Below are 21441 nucleotides of genomic sequence, written 5' to 3'. Positions count from 1 at the left end.
AGATTGTGATTTGGCAACAGCATTCGGACCCGCGCTACATCTGGCCGTTGTGGGAGGTGGAGAGAGAGAGGGGAGAGAAGCACTCTCCAAGGCCGACAATCGCAGTAATGTCAGCAAAAGCACCCATTATATCTACTCATCGGGAAACCACACAAAGCAGAGAGCCCATTTTGAGGAGCAGTCGCCTCCGTCTATCCCAAAGTGTGCATCCTCCTCACCCTGCTGCATTGTAACCCTAGCTATGGCAAGCGAGAGCCTTGTCGTGGAGAAACTAGGAATTGTAGTGGAGCTTAATCCTCCCAAGTCCCGCCTTTCCAAGATTGGAGTGCAAGGTTAGCAACAAAGGAAGGGTTGGAATTTTCGGCCCTAGGACTCGGGCCTGGCCTCCTGCTACCCTCTTTGATGTGAATGCTTTGAACTCCTCTTCTCTGCAATTGGCGGCTCCTTCTGCTTCTCGAGCTGATCTATCCAACTATACGCCAGGCATTTCTTGCATTGAAAGCAAGGTTCCATAGAGCACCTGCCGCAATTCCATGTACATTCCCCTTCCATTGGCTTGAGAATGGGCATGTCCTTGAGCTCTCATATCCTCCTTTGGAGCGCCTCCTTTGCAATTACTTTGGCTACGGTGCCGGCTCCCTCTCTTTCCTACTAATGGCTGATTAGCCTTGTTTGCATGGATCGGCTACTACTTTCATAGTATTGAACCCACGTTGTAGGCTACGTTCTCATGTCATGTGACCGGCCTTGCGAAATCGAGGAGCTGCACCTCCTTATCTTCTTGACATTGTTGCCCCCCCTTGCTTGGAGATGCCGTCTCACAACGGTCACCCTCTCTACCTGCTCGGCAACCCCCTTCATGACTCGCAGCATATTGTTTCGACACAAGCCCCTTAACGAGCCCTCACCTGGCAAGCACAGCCTCCAATTTTGCCTTCCTTCCGAGCAAGTTTCCTTGGACTTATTTCGATAGGATAGACGTGTTAGGTGAGTCTATAAGCAAGGCTCAGCTGAGCACGGTGCTAGTGATTTGGTTGTGTTTCCAAAGGGTATGAGTTGTACAATGTCTGAAACCATTGATAAACAGAACCATAATTTTTCATGGAGAAAATTGCATCCTGCGCAGCTCTTGTCACTTGATTCGGGTCGTCACGCCAATCTTTGCAGATGCAAAGCTATATCCTTGTTCGCGTCGTATTGTATTGTGGTGCACGTATAATACGAAAAAGGTTGCCATTGAAAACCCCCCTCTGGAAAGAGAGAGAGGGAGAGGGGGCATGGAGAGAGAGTTGCTTACATGGCAACGCATTAAGAAGCTGCAAGCACATTGCTGTGTATGCCCACCTTGTACCTAGTTATGGCTCCATAGAGACAAAGAGTAGCTGCTATTGGCACTCATACTATAGGGCGCTTCCTCTTTGTGCACATCGGCTATGGTTGTTCTGGTCATGCTCTTAGCTCACTCTCCACTCGTGGTTGCAGATGATAAAGGGGCACTTCTTGCTTTGCTGTAATTGTTTTGGTCGCACTCCTCTCAACTCCTGGTTGCAGATGATAAAGGGGCCACACTTCCTATTTGTAAGGGAGGCCACCACCGTGCCCCTTCGTTCGCACGAGCATGCATGCAATCTAATTAGTACTCCCTATGCAGACGTGGGTTCACATTTTATGCTTCACCTAGTTTAGCGTGGAAGCGAGAAGCCAAGGCCCAACTCTACACATTAACATAAGGCTGCCCCTCAATTTGAGAGACTCCATTAGAGAAGATTTCCTATCGCTTGCATCACGCTCCCAAGCTCTTTGCAATAGGGCAGCATGGTTTTCCACCCCACCTTGATCACTCTTTCTTCTCTTGCATCTGGCCATTGGAATAGCTCAAGTCTCATAATCGAATCCCTACCCCTTCACTCTCTCCCCCCCCCCTCCCCCCCACCCGTCCCACCCCTTTGACACAGGTGCGAGGAAGGTTATGGTCTCTCTCTCTCTCTCTCTCTCTCTCTCTCTCTCTCTCTCTCTCTCTCTCTCACACACACACACACACACACACATCGACAGCTCTGTCTCGCTGGCCTTTAACTCCTCTGCAAAATGTTGCATTTTGCTTGAGGCTAATATATTATTACTAACTTTTATAATGTACTAACTCTTTGTTTGTACTAAAAAAAATTTAAATTTGGAAAGCTGCCATTTAATTATAATCTATAGTTTATGTGTAGACGGCTCCTCATCACTAATGGCATGTGGCTTCCCTATTATTACTAACTTTTATAATGTGCTAACTCTTCGTTTTATTAGGGAAGGCCTCACGATTTTATCACTTGTTTCACCTCTTTTCTACATTGTTTTCAACATTCCCTGTTTTTTTAACTTTTGTAGCTAGCATGATATCTTCATGTACTTGAAGGTGTAGTGCAACGCTTGCTTGTTTTCAAAGTTTCCATGCTACCCTCATTCTAGACTGATGTTCTTAGTACTAGCTCATGAGGCCTAAGAAGATTAAGACATCTACATGTACCACCCCACTTAATGACCTCTAATTTAAACTACCGCACCTTTTGAATGCATTTCGTATGTTGACATTGTTTTTGGTGCACCCTTTGAGCTCTCCTCATATATCCTTGCTCTTTTTCACCCCAATTCCACATTGTTTTCCTCCTTCCCGTGTTAGTTCCATTGATCACTTTTTTTTGGTGAAAAACATTTAGCCTACCACATCTCTTGCTTATTAGCTAGTGACATCCGTGAACGCCCCCGTCACAATCTTGAAAAATTGTGGTATCATTTACAAGATGGTTTGAATGGGTTCTCATGCTTAAACTATTTGTCCACTCTCCACGATTACAATTTCATCCCTAGAACATGGAAATTCCAAAAAAATACTATAAATATAATTGAATAGACACTTACCCCAGAAACCATCAGATCTAGCTTGCAATTGGCATTGTATTGATTAATTCATTGTCATTGCCATGCTATTTTTGCTAAGTGCGTGTTAGGGTAGCAATCAATGATACCACCAAAGCATGCCATCCTCCTTTGGCTTATTATACATAAGGCTATTTAGACTTGAGTAAGAAGTAAAGAATATAGTTTGGGAGATGGAATGTATCCCAAATGTCATAAAGTGAGGAACAATGGCACATCTTTTTCTCTTTGTCCTACAATTCAAATTTGCTAGGATTACTACAACATGCCCTATTAGCTCTACATTCTCAACCTTTTACTGTGGCATGAGACCTTATTGGGAGAATGTAATTGGTTAGACATTCCTCTTTGGAATACTCTCAGATGTCATCACTTGTATCTACATTTTTGAAGGCCCTAAGCATTCACCTTATTGCTCACTTCAAGAGTCGTCTTGAGCTTTACAAATTACAATAAGTAATTCTAAAAACTCCTTCTAATCCAAAGCCCCTCCTTACTACAGTCATATAGGCAATGCCATCTTCAAGACGGAAAGCTTGGAAAAACAAGTCCACCATGTATTATTCCAGGTCGTAGATGCAATGGCATTTGTTTATTGTGCAGTGACATTTGTTGGTGAAAATTAAAAGATATTTGGTTGTGGCTCCTTTTGAACATGCTTTGCAATTACTTGTGATTTGTGCATTATTATGGCCTTCCATTGAACCTTTGATATGTAGATCTTACGGTTGATTTAAAACATAAATTCATTAAGCAGATACTCGATTACCTCGTTGAGGAAATGAGTTCCCGTATCACTGATGATTTCTATTGATAGTCCATATCCTGTGAATACATACTCATATAAGAATGCGGCAATGGTTATGGCATCATTCTTTTGAGTTGCTTTAGGCTCGGCCCACTTAGTCAAATAGTCCGTAGCTACAATGATATATTGAGCTTCGGTTCTATAAGCAGGTGGCTGTATTGGTCCAACAAAGTCTATACCCCATTTTTCAAAAGCTCTAGCTCCAATCATTGGTCTTAAGGGCATGCTATCTACACGTGTTGGCATTTTTGCTCGTTGACAAGCATCACACCTTCGAACATATTCTTTGGCATATGCAAAAAGTGTTGGCCACCATATGCCTTCCATTAAGATTACTCTTGTGGTGGTCTCACTAGAAAAGTGACCTCCAGCTAATCCAACATGTGCTTGTTCTATAATTGGAATATATTCGTCTTCATTTGCACAAAGGCGTAATTGTTGATCCTTGCCTCTCCGATACAATTGGTTTCCAATAAGAGCATAGTTCCTTGCTTCAATTTCTATTGCTCTTTGACGGCGTTTACTCATATCCTTAGGAAATGTTCGGCTCGATAAGTAAGTAACTAGATAGTTACTCCACTTAAGAACATGTGACATTTGAAACAATGTTACATGAGGTATGGGTGTCTATTTTTGACATTGAGGACAATCCTTTACAAAAGAGCAAACATCACTCCTCACAGTTGGCCAAAATACTCCAAGTCTCAAGATTCATCCATAGTTTGATCTTCCGCAAAGTGAAGTCCTATTATGGTATTATGTGCTTGACTTAGGTATTGGGTTTTCTCTTCAGGATTAATGCATAAGAGCTATATTCCATCTTTATTTCTTTTGTATAGTCTCGTAGCTAGTAATTGATGCATAGCCGATTGCTCAATTATTTTGATGGTAATAGGAAGTGGTATTTATGAATCCACTTGAGCTATGGTCATCAATGATATCATATTTTCCGACCATCGAGGTATCATTTCCACGGAGAACAGAGATACATCTGGTAGATCATCGTCTACTCCTTCAGGTGCTTCCCTTGAAACAATCCTTGACAAATGATCTGCTCTTTGATGAGTAGTGCCCTTTTTTACAACCACAGTGAAATCAAATTCCAGAAGAATGATGAACCATCTCACTATTCTTCCTGTGCTGCATGGCTTATTGACCAAGTGTAATAAGGCTTGGTGGTCCACAAAGAACAAAAAATTGTTTGATAATAGGTAGTGTCTATACTTTTTTAATGCATAGATCATTCCTAATCCTTCTCTTTTGATGGTGGTGCAATTCTTTTCCGCCATATTCAACTGTCGACTAGCATAAGAAATAGGAAAATCAATTTTCCGGTCTCCCGATTGAGCTAGTATACACCCAATGGCAAAATTGGAAGCATCTACATGTATATGGAATATCTTATTCCAATATGGTGCTTTCAATATTGGAGCTGAAGTGAGAGCTTGCTTAAGCCTCATGAAGGATTCTTCACATTTGTCAGTCCACTCAAAGTGTGTAATCAAGCTATACATTGGTTTTGCAATTATAGCGTACATGTAAATGAACCATCTGTAATATCCACAATGCCCCATGAAAGCTTGAACCCCCTTGACTGTTGTTGCTGTAGGCAAATCAACAATGACATGAATTTTATGTATATCGATAGCTATGCCATTTTTAGACACTATATGTCCAAGAAATTTTCCTTGTCTACCCATGAATGTGTACTTTTCAGGATTTAAGCAAATCCTATTAAGTCTATATTTTACATTTTTGAGGTGTTCAAAATGATTAGTTCGGATTGATGAATGTACGCATAGATCATCCATATATACTTCCAATAATTTCCTAAGATATTCTTTACAAGCATGGCTCATCAATCTTTGAAAGATGGCAGGAGCATTAGTTAACCCAAAAGGCAAAACCCGATAGACAAAAATACCCCATTTCGTTGCAAAAGCAGTTTTATGATGATCTTTTGGGTCAACCAAAAGTTGATTGTATCCCGAAAATCCATTTAAGAAGTTGTAAGATTTTTTTCCTGCAACTTGTTCTAAAACATGCTCAGTGATTGGAAGAGGAAAGTTATCTCTAATGGTAGCTGCATTCACTTTTTTGAGATTGACACACACTCGAAATTTTCCATTTTTCTTGGGTACTACCACAATTGGAGATACCCAATCTGTGTGTTCAATTTCATAAATGAACTCGGCTTCCTTTTAGTTTTCCAATCTCTTCTTTGATCTTCCTAGCAAATGTTTCATTGTATGTGTATGGCCTTTGTCTACTTGGTTTCGCGTCATCTCTCATGGGTGTAGTATGTTGACAGATTTCTGGATCAACACCCTTGAGATCCTTGTAAGACCAAGCAAAGATATCTCGGTATTCTTTTAGCAAGCTTAACAGAAGCTCTTCTTCTTCTTCTATTAGGTCATTTGCAATGTAGGCAGGCCTAGGCTCTTCTCCTGGTTCAGTTAGATCTATCTTTTTTGCATTTTCAGGCCCTTCGTAGGACTCGCCCTGTTTTCGTAGTTCTCTAACATGTTGCTTGACTATAATTTTTTGATCTTGGAGAGTATATTTTTTGATGGAACACTCATTACATTTTTACCATCCTCTGCTGTGGTTTCCATTTTGGTTGTATATATCTCCTTTAGAGATTTTTTCAACTCTTGATACTTCTTTTTCCGCTCAACTCGTGTTATGGTTGACTCCTTGTGCTATTTTTTTGGCTTTGCTTGAGTATCCTTCCTCGCTTTTCTCGATGTTTTCGACATTCTTGGATTTTCATTTGAAGGATATCTGCCAGTGATTTTATCCTTGACACAATCATGTGCATCTATCTGTATCAAGAACTGTGTTCTATTGGAGACTGATGGCATAGATCTAGCTTTCAAATCTCTCCTGTATCTTTTTTGTCTATACCATTTTTGTCTTCTCGGTTTCTGGTTAGGAAAGTCAAAAAACTTTTCTCCCCCTCCTTTCATGAGTAGCTTAGCTCTCACATATTCTTTTTCCGACCCCGAATCATCTGAAGTAGCTGAATTTTCTTCTAACTCATCTGTCGCATCGGTAGAGGTCTGAAAAGACTTGTTGAGCTTTCATCAAGTCCCTGGTTTCCTGAATTTCATTTTCAATGTGGAGGGTTGAGATCATTTGTATGGGAATTATGTCATAGCCGTCCTCATTACAAAATTGAGTAGGCATAGACGTATTCACACATACATCCATTGTCGCTAGAATTTGAGTCCACTCAAATGGCTCAAACAAATGCTCCGGAAAGGGCTCAGGTACATAGGCTTCGTCTTTGCAATCTCTTTCTAAGATACATTCTTCTCGTTTTAAGTTTCCGTTTTCTGAAGCTCCGCACATCCATATAGGAGTGTCTTTGTTCAACCAAGATGGAAGCTTAATTTCAGTCGAAGAGACTGAATCAAACTCTTGTATGGGCGTTTTCATGACATCTCTATAAGTATGATCTTTTAGATTAACCCTTGTTATCAATCCCACTTGCTTCAAGTACAGATATTTGTAACTTTGAGAGTAGCAGAATTAGGAAATTAGGTGAAGCATTTTTGAGAGATTACTTTGTGAGCATAGCACGTGAACTTAATTGATGGTAGCAACATAAACATGGTACTTAGTTAACTTGGCATGAACAATACTTTTGCAAGAGAGAGAGTTTAGAGAACATGACAATAGTTGAGGACCGGATTCATATGGAGCCGGTCCCCCCTCCAATAGGCATTTGTATTATAGTTTCTCCCATCAAGAGAGACTTGGTACAATACAATCTTTGTGTTCCTTGTGACCTACGTGATGCAATGAAGATGGAAAGCTTCATGCATCACAAGCATAACATAAACTTGTAGAAAGCATTAACTATCCCAAGCCTCAGTCCCAAGGCCTCAAACACCTTCGAAGGTGGAGAGAGCTAGCAGGGAATGAGGGTAGGGAAGAGGAAGAAGAAACATTCCATAGGAGAAAGAAATAGTTCCTCACTTATCATTACTCTTCTTGCTAGCATATATAATAGCATAGTAATGGAGATGGAGAAGATGGCAAGCTTAAGCATTGAAGCATGGCTCTTGGTTGGATTTGCATTCCATAGCCAAGAGTGTTGATGTAGGCTCTCTTCTCACAAGCTTGGAGAAGGAGGTGGTGTTCCTCAACTTTCACCAAGTGAGAATACTCCTCCAAATGAGTGTGTGTGTGGAGTATCTCCCCCTAGCACCCCCCCTCCTTGCTTTGGGTGAGTGGTAGCTTTTCCACATGCTTCAATCTCATTGGACCCCTCTTCCCCTAGCCAATCACATGCAGCATGCAGTCAAGTACATGGGTAATCTTTTGACAAGTGTCCTCCTTACCCCTTAGAGAGAGAGAGAGAGAGAGAGCTTGAAAATATCCAGATATTTGTTGGATGGAAGTAGAAGCTCATTGGACCCCTCTTTAGCCTAACCAATAGCATTCAAGCACCCCATGTGGTTAAGCTAGTGAGAGTCTGACGTGTGTTCCATGTGCCCTTTTAGAAAAGGGGTGCCCATTGGGTGAGTGGAAGGTTAGGTGAAAGATTCCCCTAACTTTGGGACTTTTATGCATAGGAAGCTTCTCAAGTAACATAATCATTAAGTGTGTAGGGTCACTTTTTGACTCAAGCATAGTACCCCCCATGCATAGGAAGCTTCTCAAGCAACTTCCTCATTAAGTGTGTAGGGTCTCTTTTTGACTCAAGCATCTTACCCCCCATGTATAGGAAGCTTCTCAAGCAACTTCCTCATTAAGTGTGTAGGGTCTCTTTTTGACTCAAGTATCTTACCCCCCATGCATAGGAAGCTTCTTAAGCAACTTCCTCATTAAGTATGACAAGTACCTCAAGTACCTTAGTCATCAAGCATGACAAGCACCTTAGGTGGAGTTCCCACCTCAAGCTTAGCCCTAGCTTGCCTAAGGTCAAAGGCAAGTTTAGGTGGGGTTCCCACCTCAAGAACAACCCTAGCTTGCTTAAGGTCAAAGACAGATTTAGGTCAGGTTTCCACCTCAAGCTCAGCTCTAGCTTGCTTAAGGTCAAAGGACTTTTAACACTAACCATTGGAAGTATTTAATGAAGCTAATCCTAAGGTCTTTTAAGCTCCATTAGTTAACCTTGCTCTTTGACAGACCATCTCTCATTTGGACCCCTTTACCATTGGCCCCGTGTTGAGATAGATCCGTAAGCACATGTCTATATGTAACCCTTGTTCCCGTTTATTATCCCACATTAAATGATCAGTTTAATATGAGAAAATCATTTGGGTTGGTTAGATATTAGATATTTAATGACATAATTGTTTCTCCAATCTTGGATGAGTTGTACCTGTCGCACGAAAGGTCTTCCCAATATGATTTCGTAATTGAATTTCTTTCCAAAGTCTACTATGGCAAAAGTGCGTTGATATTCAATCCCATAAGAATTAACTATCACTTTTTCAAGTAGTCCTAAGGGTCTTTCAATGTGTCCATCAGCCAATTGCAACTTCATTCGAGTTTGTCTAATAGCTTGTTGTCCCCAAGATTCTCATACTGCTTTCATTGCTATGGCTATGCCTGCCCCACTATCCAGTATTTCCATGGTTTGAATGTCATTATATTTCACTGGAAGGGTGGCGTTTCCTTCTTTCCCTTTGTAGTATTCTCCGACTTTGTTCATTAGAACATATCAAATCCCTTTGTTGTGCATTTTGTGTTTCAATTTTTTCAAATTTTTTGCAATTAGCCCCGTTATTTCCACCTTCTCTAGGGTTTTTTGTAGATCATTCCATAGGTGTGGTCTGTTTTTTTAACAGTTCTCTCAAAATAAGAGTGCATTGGATGGGTGTAGACATGATTGAATGGATGTTGTCTACTTCTAGGGTCTGTTCAGGTCTTTTTACTTGAGTGGTCTTACACACTATGGATTCATCTTTGTTATCTTCCAAATAAGAGGGTAATGTTTTCAAGGTCAATGGTTTAGACATTCCTGAAGCTTCAGACCCGCAATCCCCATACAAGGATTGTACATCCATGTCCATATCAGGAGGTAGATTGTCTAACCAAACTTCCTCTATAAGAGCTAACTTTAGAGTTAGGCTCCCATCATTGATCTCTCTAAATTTTTCCCATAAGTGTCCTGGCCAGTCCTCCTCTACGAATGGAATTCCGTCTAAGGTATCTTTGTTGTCCGACACTATAAATTTTGGCTCTTTTGTTTCAAGGTGGGGTTCTACCACCATGTTTGATTTTTCTTGATTGTCTCTTACCACAAACTCCTCAGGTTTTGTCATACTTTCGAGCTTGGGTTTTGTTTTTCCAGCATTTCTTGCATGATTCTTATCAAATTTTGATAAGCTTCAAGCTTAGCTGCTTCCATGTCTGGAGAAGGATAGTTTGGCTCAAAAATTTTATCAACCAAAATTGATCCTCCAGAATTCACGGTCTTTTCTTTGATTTCACTTCCAGTTTCTTTCACCTTTCCCTAGAATAGCTTCTTTGCTTTCTCCTCGATTTCAGCCTGTTGTTTCTGTTTTTGCATCTCATACCTCTTGCTTTTGATTCTTTTGATATTTTGAGAGGCAATTTTTGTATTCTCCGAATCATCAGAGGTGTTATGTTTCTTTTTCTTTGTCATAAAAATTAATATCTATCCAACCCAAATGATTTTCTCATATTAAACTGATCACTTAATGTGGGAGAATACACGGGAACAAGGGTTAAGATATAGACATGTGCTTATAGATCTATCTCAACACAGGGCCAATGGTTAAGGGGCCCAAATGAGAGATGGTCTATCAAAGAGCAAGGCTAACCAATGGAGCATAAGACCTTAGGGTTATCTTCATTGAAGACCTCCAATAATGTGTGTAAAAGTCCTTTGACCTTAGGTAAGCCAGGGCTGAGCTTGAGGTGGGAACCCGGCCCAAGCTCGAGGTGCTTGACCTGCTTGAGGTGCTTGTCGTGCTTGAGGTGTTTGTCCTTCTTGAGGTGCTTGATTAAGGTGCTTGAGGTGCTTGACTTACTCCATGCTTGAGGTGCTTGACTTGCCGCTTGATTAAGGTGCTTGAGGTGCCTTGACATGCTTGCCTGAGATGCTTGTGGGAATACCTCCTAGTCCAAGTGCTTTGTCATGCTTGATGACTAAGGTGCTTGAGCTCCTAAAGTCAAAAGCATCCCTACAAGAGGGGGGGCGAGCCCTTTTCCTAGGGATTAGAGAGAGAACACACACTCACACTCACAATGGAAGCCCCATCTTGAAGAGGCAGCAAGGACACATGTCAGGTCCCTACCCATGTTACCTTCATGTGTTGCTTGAAGCCTATTGGCTAGGTTTCAAAGGGGTCCAATGATAAATTACTTGAATTATCTAATTGTTTTTGCATTTATCAAGTCCTCTCTCTCAAAGGGGAAAGGGGTACACTTGTCCCAAGGCTATCCCTGTTGCTTGTAATGGCTTCTGCTTGTGATTGGCTAGGCCTGGAGGGGTCCAATGAGCTTCAAGCATGAGCTACAAGGGGGGGTCGACCCAAGCAAGCTAGGGGGGTGCTTAGGGGGTATACTCACCCACACACACTCACAAACACTCTCATTGTGTACTATGCAAAGTGCAAGAGCTCCCTCTCCTTCTCCAAGCAAGTAGAGGTTGAGAGCCTACACCAACACTCTTGGCTATGGAGTGCAAATCCAACCAAGAGCCATGCTTCAATGCTTAAGCTTGCCATCTCCTTCTTCTTCATTACTATGCTATTATGTATGCTAGCAACAAGAGTATGATAAGTGAGGAACTAATTCTTTCTCCTACGAAATGTTTCTTCTTCCTCTTCCCTACCCTCATTCCCTGCTAGCTCTCTCCACCTTCGAAGGTGTTTGAGGTCTTGGGACTGAGGCTTGGGATAGTTAATGCTTTCTACAAGTGCATGTTATGCTTATTGCAAGAAGGCTAATGGTTTATTGCAAGTAGATTAATTACTTAATGCAAGTAGATTAATTGTATTGCAAGGTAGATTAATTATTGCTTTAAGCACAAGTTGATGCATAAAAGTATACATCTTCATGCACTCAAATGATTTAGGGAACACAAAGATTAATGATGTTCACAAGTTCTTGATTGTTTTCAAGCTAAGATTGATTGTTGAAATTATGCAAAAGCTTGGTGTGTGAACCTTCCATCTCCATATTGCCAAGGAGGTCTCAAGGAACACAAAGATTGTATTGTACCAAGTCTCTCTTAATGAGAGAATCTATAATACAAATGCCTTTTGGAGGGGGGACCGGCTCCACATAAATCCGGTCCTCAACTATTGTCATATTCTCTACACTCTCTCTCTTGTAAAAGTATTGTTCATGCCTAGTTAATTAAGTGTTATGATAGAGTTGCTACTAGCAATTAAGTTCACCCTCTATGCTCTCAAAATTGCTCACTCTAAATTCCGCTATTCTCTAAGTTCATAGGCCATTCCCATTACATTGGTATCAGAGCATTTGGTTTCTCTTTTCTTGCTTAAGAAGAGGGGTCCTTAAGTAGCCTATAAATGGTTGATGTTGTTAATTATAATAGGGTAAGTGGAACTGGGATCTAATATCGGTTTTGTTAAGCCCACTATGTGGGGGATGGTGCACACCTCGGGAGCTTTGGACTTAATAATGGAGTCTTTTTAGACTTGCCTACGGCTTTACCATTATTGAGCCATAAGTAGTCCGAAAGGAGCTAACCCTTGGCAAGTCTGCTATGTTAGACCTACTCCTCTACTCTCTATAATTAACCACTTTGAGCCGTGGGTGTAGATACTTAAGAGCCGATTTTCAAAGGCTAAGAGGAGTGGCAACTAAGGTTTTGAATTGCCAAAGCATACACTAAGTACATACATAAATTTTGTTAACCTGGCTGACAATAATCAAGAGAGTAGAATGAACATTGATAACTTTGATTTTGCACATGAAAGTGCTAATGATGATTCTCCCATGTTTATCAAATGTCTTGTTTCTAAGCTGCAACAAGCTATGGAAAACCCATTCCTACAAGGTGAAGTTTTCCAACAACTTCATAGTTATGGGATTCTCCAAACTCCCCCAAAAGAGAGAGCACCTGAGAAGTCTCTTCATGAGATTTCCAAGAGAAGGCTCTCTACGGCGAGAGAAGAGGAGAACCCATATGAAGCGCTTAAATGTTTACTAGCGGGCTTTCCTCCATCCAAGAAGAAAGATAAAGTCTCTACTTTAGAGCCTTCACCAAGAGGAGGAGAAGGAAGCTTGTCTTCCAATACTTCCAAAGATATGGCTCCAAGAAGACGGCAGCCTCAACGATCTCCAACTTCCCCCAAGAGGGAAAGATCACTGCAAAGTCCTCCTCCTCGTTATCACAAAAGGGAAGAGAGGTACCAAATAAAGGAAAAGGAGAGAAAGAGGTCACCCTCTTCTCCATCTTCATCAACTTCCTCATATTCCAATGAAGGTAGCGGCTCTTCTCTCAAAGAGCCCAAGAGGAAAGGCCATCGCAAGTTCTATCCGGTATGGAGAAGGTCCAAGAAGCTAAAGAAGTTCAAAGAGGGAGGGAAGAACACCACTTTCCTTGCCTATGCTGGCACCTTTGGTGCTATGGACAAGGTCTTGGCCTTCATCCAACAGCTTGATGCGGCCTTTGGTGATGAGGGCTTCATAGAGTCCTCTAAACTGCGTCAAGTATCTATGCAATACCAAAGTTCCGCTCGACAATGGTGGGATAGCCTACAAGCCCAAAGAAAAGCTCCAAAGACATGGAAGGCTTTAAGAGCCTCCATCATAAAACAGTTTCTGGCAAGCAACGCTCAAGAAAATGTCCTCACAGAATGGCAAAACTTGAAACTCTCTCCCTACGAGTCTATCCAAAAGTATGTAGATAAGTTTTGGGATTTATTTCTCAAAGCCACTATCTACAAAAAGATAGACTTTGGAGAGCAAGAGCAACAATTATGTGCGGGTATTTCTGAAGAGAAGGCAGAGTATATTAACTCACAAAGGCCTAATACCATATCGACGGTCATACACCATACTATGGTCGCCTCTCAAATCGATTCCCAACAAGGGGTTAAGAAAAAATCTAAACCCATGGAAGTGAAGGATCAAAATGAGCCTAGAGGGAGGACTGATGCTCAAACTTCCTCCAAAGGCAACTCTAGCAACACCGATAACAAAGTTAAGGAGAAAGGAGTCTATAAAGGTAAGAATAAACTCTCTGCAATAGAGCTAGAGTGTTATCGTAAGGATAAAAAATGCTACAAGTGTGGACAACAAGGGCATGTCTATCGTGCTTGTCACCAAAGAAATGCACGCAACAAGCCACCTTGAGTTTCTATGTTGGAAACTCCAAAAGAGGATGCTTATAGAAAAAGGCTTTTGTTTTTCCTATGCTAGAAGATATGTACATACATGTTTATGAGTCGGGTAGTATCCTATCCCTTGTAAATATGCATGCTTTCACAAGTTAATGAAAATTTATATTTTCATATATATGATTTCTGTTAGAAAGTCTATAAATGAATTTAATGTTTCAACCAATAACAATATTATTAAATAAATAATAATAATAATAATAAAAAACGGGAATCAAGAGGAATTAGAATTGTCTAAATTCCTAAATGGATTCCAAAATGTTTTTAATGATGATACCCCCGTGAACTATCTCCACAATGAGGGGACAATGGCCATACAATGGAGCTTTTACCATGAAGCTCATTGCCTAATAAGCCTCCTTATTGAGCTTTACAAGCTCAACAAGAGGAGTTCAAAAAGGCAATAACATGGACTTGTAAGTTTCGAGAGAGATTCAATAATTAGGTCACATTATCTCTAAAGGTGGTATTTCTATGGATCCACAAAAAGTAGAGGTAATAAAAGATGGCCTAATCCAAGGAATCTACATGAGTTGCAAAGCTCTAAAGGTATGAGTGCATACTAAATATGCTTCATAGGAAAAATCCATGCTTATAGCAGGTCCAATACATGACTTAACAAAAAAGAACGTTAAGTATACATGGACCGCAAAGAGAGAAAAATACTTCTAAAAAGTTTAAAGAGAAACTTATTTCTCAACTTATGGGATCTCTCAAAGCTATTTGAGGTCCAATGTAATGCTTGGATGATTGCCTTTGAGCAAAACTTTGCTTCAAGAAGGGAATACCATAGCATACGAGATTCAAAGACTCAACTCCAATGAGCGAATGTTGGTCATATACAAAAGGACCTATGAGCTGTTTTAAATGCTCTAGACACATGGAAGTACTTCTTGCGGACTCCATTCATGATGCAAATCAAGCTCTCGGACAATCAAATGAGGTAGGAAAATTTCTTTTTGCAACTTAAATTCTACTTTGCTCACATTGCTGGCAAGCACAATCATGTAGCCGATGCACTTTCCCAATGGCCAAGGGTAGATAGGATATCAATAGCAACTTACAATGAGCTATGTTTTATGATAGTTAAATATGCTTCTAACCCAGGCTTTAGGGATATGATAATAGCCTTACAAATGGAAGAAAAAGAACCACTCACGTAAAAGGATGGTTATCTTCCATACCTCAATAGGCTATATCTTCCTTGCTTCCCATGCTCCTTCCATATGCGGGGCAAAGAGGAATTCGAATTTGCTCTGCTAGGAGTAGAAGCATACTTGTATTGGCTTACCAAGAAACAATAACATACAAGAGAATGTTTCAAAATGTATGGTATACCAAAAGATGAAGTATGAAAAAAGGACCATGGCTTGCCAACATCTAATAGTGTTGGATAGAAATCCTACCATGACCATTAATTTTTGATAGAATCTCTATCAGAACTAGAGTAACCCTCTTATGTCGGCCTACTATTCCAATGGATGGCCAAAAGATACAAAACTAATAACCCTTGATCTACTAAAAGCCTGTGATTCGAAGTAGATCAATGCTCAAAATGAGAGAAGTACTTATCTTAACAACAATATGTCTCTAATAACGTGAACATACTTCTAAGGAGAAACTACCTTTCAAGGCTAAAGACGGAAGATCCGAAAGTCCCTTGTAGCTTAAGATACGTGGGAAGATCTTCATTGCAAAAGAGTATAGCCGAGATCAAAAAGAATCTTTTTACAAGATTAAACAGGCTATATCCATTTATTAGCTAGGCAAAAGAGGCTCCTGCCGTTAGGCACAAAAGATCCTTATCCTTTAAAAAAAAAAAAAAAAAAAGGTTGGGTCTTACTAAACTTTCCCAAGGCTCATCTAAGGCAAATTACACACAAATGAAGACCCGCCACAGATCGAGGATGAAGCAGAGGAGCTCCAACCCTAGTTCATCCTTCAACAAGAAGACAAGGTATTAAGAAATGGTAAGATTACTGGCAGTATCTTATTTAATTATCCTTTTAAAGATGCTAAATGCATGCAAAGAACATGGCTTAAGGATAATATGAACCTTGTTAATGATTCTTACAATGACACAAAAGAGTAAGCAAATGTAAAAGAAATGCATTTTAAATGATCAATGTTTTTGTCTTATAAGACTCTCTTTTTATGTTTTGTGCACAAATTTTAAAGTATGCATACTTAGGATCATGTTTGTGGTGACTACGTCTCCCAAACACCAAGTAGACCTTGTCACTCTACTTTGGAAGTATGATATGGACTAAAAAGAGCAGACATGCTTGCGGCAGACAATGTCTCTCAAGCACCAAGTGGATTAGTCATCCACTCTGGAATGATGTCGTAGGGTAAAAATGGATCATCTACCCGCTAAGACCAATGGACTAATGGGTGAGACTTTACCATCTCTACCTGATAGTCGAGGACGACTATGATTTCAAGAGAGAGGTAATGTCATAAAAATTAATATCTATCCAACCCAAATGATTTTCTCATATTAAACTGATCACTTAATGTGGGAGAATACACGGGAACAAGGGTTAAGATATAGACATGTGCTTATAGATCTATCTCAACACGGGGCCAATGGTTAAGGGGCCCAAATGAGAGATGGTCTATCAAAGAGAAAGGCTAACCAATGGAGCATAAGACCTTAGGGTTATCTTCATTGAAGACCTCCAATAATGTGTGTAAAAGTCCTTTGACCTTAGGTAAGCCAGGGTTGAGCTTGAGGTGGGAACCCGGCCCAAGCTCGAGGCGCTTGACCTGCTTGAGGTGCTTGTCGTGCTTGAGGTGTTTGTCCTGCTTGAGGTGCTTGATTAAGGTGCTTGAGGTGCTTGACTTACTCCATGCTTGAGGTGCTTGACTTGCCGCTTGATTAAGGTGCTTGAGGTGCCTTGACATGCTTGCCTGAGATGCTTGTGGGAATACCTCCTAGTCCAAGTGCTTTGTCATGCTTGATGACTAAGGTGCTTGAGCTCCTAAAGTCAAAAGCATCCCTACAAGAGGGGGGGCGAACCCTTTTCCTAGGGATTAGAGAGAGAACACACACTCACACTCACAAGGGAAGCCCCAGCTTGAAGAGGCAGCAAGGACACATGTCAAGTCCCTCTAGGAACAATGATACTAGTCGTTCTTCTGCAGGTATCTCTAGCTTTGAGCATCTGCCAATGTATTATTTCATTCGAGCTACACAATCCCTAACACTCACCTTGTTTCTGTTTATACCTGTAGATTTGGGCCATCGTATTGTGTTTGATCCCCGTTTTGGAACAAGCAGCTACAAATCCTTGAGCTAATGTGTTCAAGTCCATGATTGACATTGGTGGAATGTTTTGGAACCATGTTAATGATTTTCCTTCTAATGTCATTCCAAACCCCTCGAATTGAGTATGGAAATCGAAGATGCATTTTGCTCTTAGCACTTGCTTAAAGCTTGCTAAGTGGTCGTATGGATCCCTAGATCCACTGTATTTTCTGACCCATTTTTGAAAATCAGCTGGTCTGACATGTCTATTTGGTTCAACTCCCAGTCTCCTGGCAGTTAGTCCTGTTCCGAGTCCTTCAAACCAGTCTGTTGGAAATAGTGACTCATGTAGCCCTGGACTGACTTTAGTGTCACCCGGTTTTCTTCGTGATGAGGTGGTTTCTCGTTAATAACATTACTCTCTGAAGATCTCTCACGGTGTTCTTCTCTTAGAATAGTTTTTGGTCCTTGGCCCAATATCCAATCCCTTATGGAGTGACCTTGTATTTGGTTTTTTCCACCTCCTCAGCAGTCATCATAACAAAGTTATTGTTATAGCAATCCCTAAACATGTAGGTGGTAGATCTGCTGATCCCTTATCCTTGATCTTGAAGATATAGATGATCTTCATGGGCGTTAGTTGTCCTAATTTGGCATGCAAAGTCCACAGAAGATCTTTTACATTTCTATCCTCCCAACAATAAACTACGATCCTAGGATTATCCGTACTAGGCCGTCCGTTTGAAAGGCTTCATATCAACTTGATCATATCCCTCAAATTCTAAACTTGGTGGTCCTTATTTTGCTACCATATCTGGAATTATGGTGTTTACTTCTAACCCCCATTTGTCTATCACCTCAAGGTTTTCGACTTGTAAATACTGAGTTCCGTTTCTATCCATGTACGTTTTTCTTTCTTTGTTTGCCCTGATCTCCTCTTCGAACTCGATACCATGGTCATCAATGCGAATAGCATACTTTTCGTTAGGATCCAGGTAAACCTGAGCTCCATGGCGATTAGTCTTATAAAATGAGAGTATGTGCTTATAGCGCATTGTCATTCCGGTTTTTGAGTGAGTCGAATAGGAAGACATTTCAGATTTGAATCTAAAAAAGTGTCTAAGACTTCTTCAAGAATAGCGTGCAAGGAATTGCTTTGATTCACGCTTTCTTCGGTGGATACTCTACTGGAGGTTTCTCCAAGTATGTCTTGGTTTCCTAGTACACGACCAAATCTAAGGTTCATAAATACTTATGAAGCCCTGGATAGAGTACTTACCTTTGGATTGAATTGTCGTCAATTTCTTCCACTTGACTTGATAGCAACTTCTATCAAATTGCCGATTCCTTGTCTGCAACCTGATTCCTGTATCAATTTTGATCAAGTTAGCTATTCTTTCACAAAGATTGTGTAGTTTTTGCTAACTAGTGTGATTGGTTTATGTGTATCAATTCAATTCGAGGTGTGGGAGTCAGCAATTGAGATTTTCAGACTCGGCTTTGGCAAAACTCAAAAGATTAATCTGCAACTTGAAAACTGAGTGAACATGTACCAATTTGGATCCGATTGAACCCAAAATTTCCCGGTGGCTTTGTATTATGCTGGTCTAGCACTGTACAAGTTCAAAAGTCAAAAATGGTATCTCTCTATAGCAGTAGTAAATAATCGCGATTATTTACTTTTGTTAGTTTTTTGCACTTTTTGGCTTGGTTTGCCAAGTATACAACTTGTTAAGGTTCTTGGACAAGCTTCAACAAGTTTGGACAAAATTTGTTCAAGTTTATCAATTGTTTCGTGTCCGTAGACTCTGATTTCAAGAATCTGGCTTAAGTCTCACTTTTATGATCCAGATTTCACCAAAATTGATTTATGTGGTCTACTTGATATGCTAAACCTTGTGGTATACTCAAATGTGCAAAATTGTCAATTTTTGAAGCATATGTAAATAATCGCGATTATTTACTCTAGCTAATTTTTTGCAAGTTTTTGTTCTAACCTTGACACAGATCTGTTAAGCACTTCAACTTAAGGTCTCTAGCCAAGTTTCATCAAGTTTGGACTATTTTCGGTCAAATGGTCATCAGTTTTCTGTCCGTAGATTGACTTTGCAAATTTGGTCACAATTTTCAATCCAATGATCCAAATCTTACCAAATTTGGTTTGTGGGCTTATTACAACATGATAAAACTAGTGGTATGCTAACTTAATTAAAAAAGTTGAAAAATGGGGCAGATGTAAATAATCATGATTATTTACAACTGACAACTTTTTGCATCTTTTTGGTCAAGTGAGCATGCACACATGTCTATCACAATAATATAAGCCTATGAATCAAATTTCATCAAGTTTGGATAATTTTTTTCCCAATTTACACTCAAGTTTTCAAAAGTCAGTACAAACTTTAGTTTTTTGCCAGTTTGGTGATCCAAATCCAATGTGCCTTTATAAAAGTTGTTTTTACACATGCAATGAGTCACTGGTATTAACCTTGGTCAAATTTGAGCTGAAAGTAAATGATTGTGATTATTTAATTTATGCCCAAAATGAACATTTTTTTGTACTTTTTCAATGGACAATCTTTTCTTAAGCCTATGAATCAAGTCAAAACTTAATTTAGCCTAAAATGTTAAGAAAAAGTAAATAATCTGAGTTTTTACAAACTCTTGAAATTTTTACTTCAATGTGTCCTTGAGCTTATCCACTGGTTCATACAACTTTCAAGCATACTCTCCAGTCGGATTGAGTGGTTTGGAGTCTTTTCGTTCTATTTCTAGCCGGAGACCTAAAATTCTGCAGCTTCAAATAACAACTCACAATGATTCTTTCGGAGAGAGCAATGTTCTGAAATCCACTTCGGATCCTACTTACCCTACTCCTAGGTTCTCATGCAATGGGGTTGTGGAAAGTGTTCACAAACACTCGTTTTCTTGTTTAAGTTATGGTTTTTTGAGCATTGATCTTAAGACTTGTTCCGTCTATCAATCATTTTCAAATTCCTAATCTAGTTCTACAATCCTACAATCCTACAATCGTAAAGGCGCTCAGCAAGTACGATTACTTTCAAGCTACCTCTACACAACAAAAGACGACAATCTTAAGCTATGCGGTTTCTAAAAAGAAAGTTTTGACTCTAGGAGATCCTTGAGGAAGTTAAAGGATACCTTCACAAGACGCTCATGTTTTCCCCTAGTTTAGGTCTCTTTGATCCTCGGCAGCGGCGCCAAATGAGGGACGGGTGTCTAACTTCACTCCTATCTTATTGCAGATTTAGCGAGAACCACGATTAAATTGTCAATCCATGGGACGAAGCTGACTCGATTAGTGCATAGAGGCTACAAGAGGTTGTTAATCTCTCGGAAAACAACAAACAACTCGTATCTAACTCAAGCTACACTCAAGTGACTGAAATCACCAAAAGCCAATCGCTCATCGATAAACAAATCACATCCGTTACAGCATCAAATGACATCCAAACGTAACAAATCTTCTAGGACAAGTTTATAAGACCTAAGCACGCATGCTTATGGTCTCAAATCCTACTTTAGGGCAAGTGCAAAAATCGCGATTATTAACAGCATGGGATTTTTGACCTAGTCGTTTTCGACCTAGAATGCACCTAAATGCTTAGCAATGATGCCCCAATACCCCGCCTATGCTTAGTTTTTGATTTTGAAGTGTAAATTCCTACTTATGATGAAATTAGTCCGCGGGTCGGCGACGCCAAAAGCTACAAAATACCATAAAGTGTTTACGTCAATGCGTAGAGCTCTTACCTGCGGTTGCAATGCAACAAACACGACTGCAATGTGAGAATCGGGGAGGGAGTAGGAACCACGAGAAGGAGAGAAGTGAGCGCCGTTAGCTCACGCTGTGTCTTTCATTATCCCAAACTTGAAATTAACTTACAAAAATTGGCTTTTATACTTTAGCCAAGGTTTTTGGTGGTCAAAACTAATAATCTGGGAGCTCTAACTAAAGATGGGTAATGATAGGTTGATACAATCTGGAAGCTTGTAGTTTATCCAAAAAATAAGAGTTACAATATTCTCGATTGATCAAAATAATAAGTGTTTTTACAATGAGAGCTCTGAAAAATGGT

This window comes from Adiantum capillus-veneris, chromosome 2, assembly GCF_014529385.1.
Source record: "Adiantum capillus-veneris isolate H3 chromosome 2, ASM1452938v2, whole genome shotgun sequence".
Classification (NCBI taxonomy): domain Eukaryota; kingdom Viridiplantae; phylum Streptophyta; class Polypodiopsida; order Polypodiales; family Pteridaceae; genus Adiantum; species Adiantum capillus-veneris.
This window is presented reverse-complemented; position numbering follows the sequence as displayed.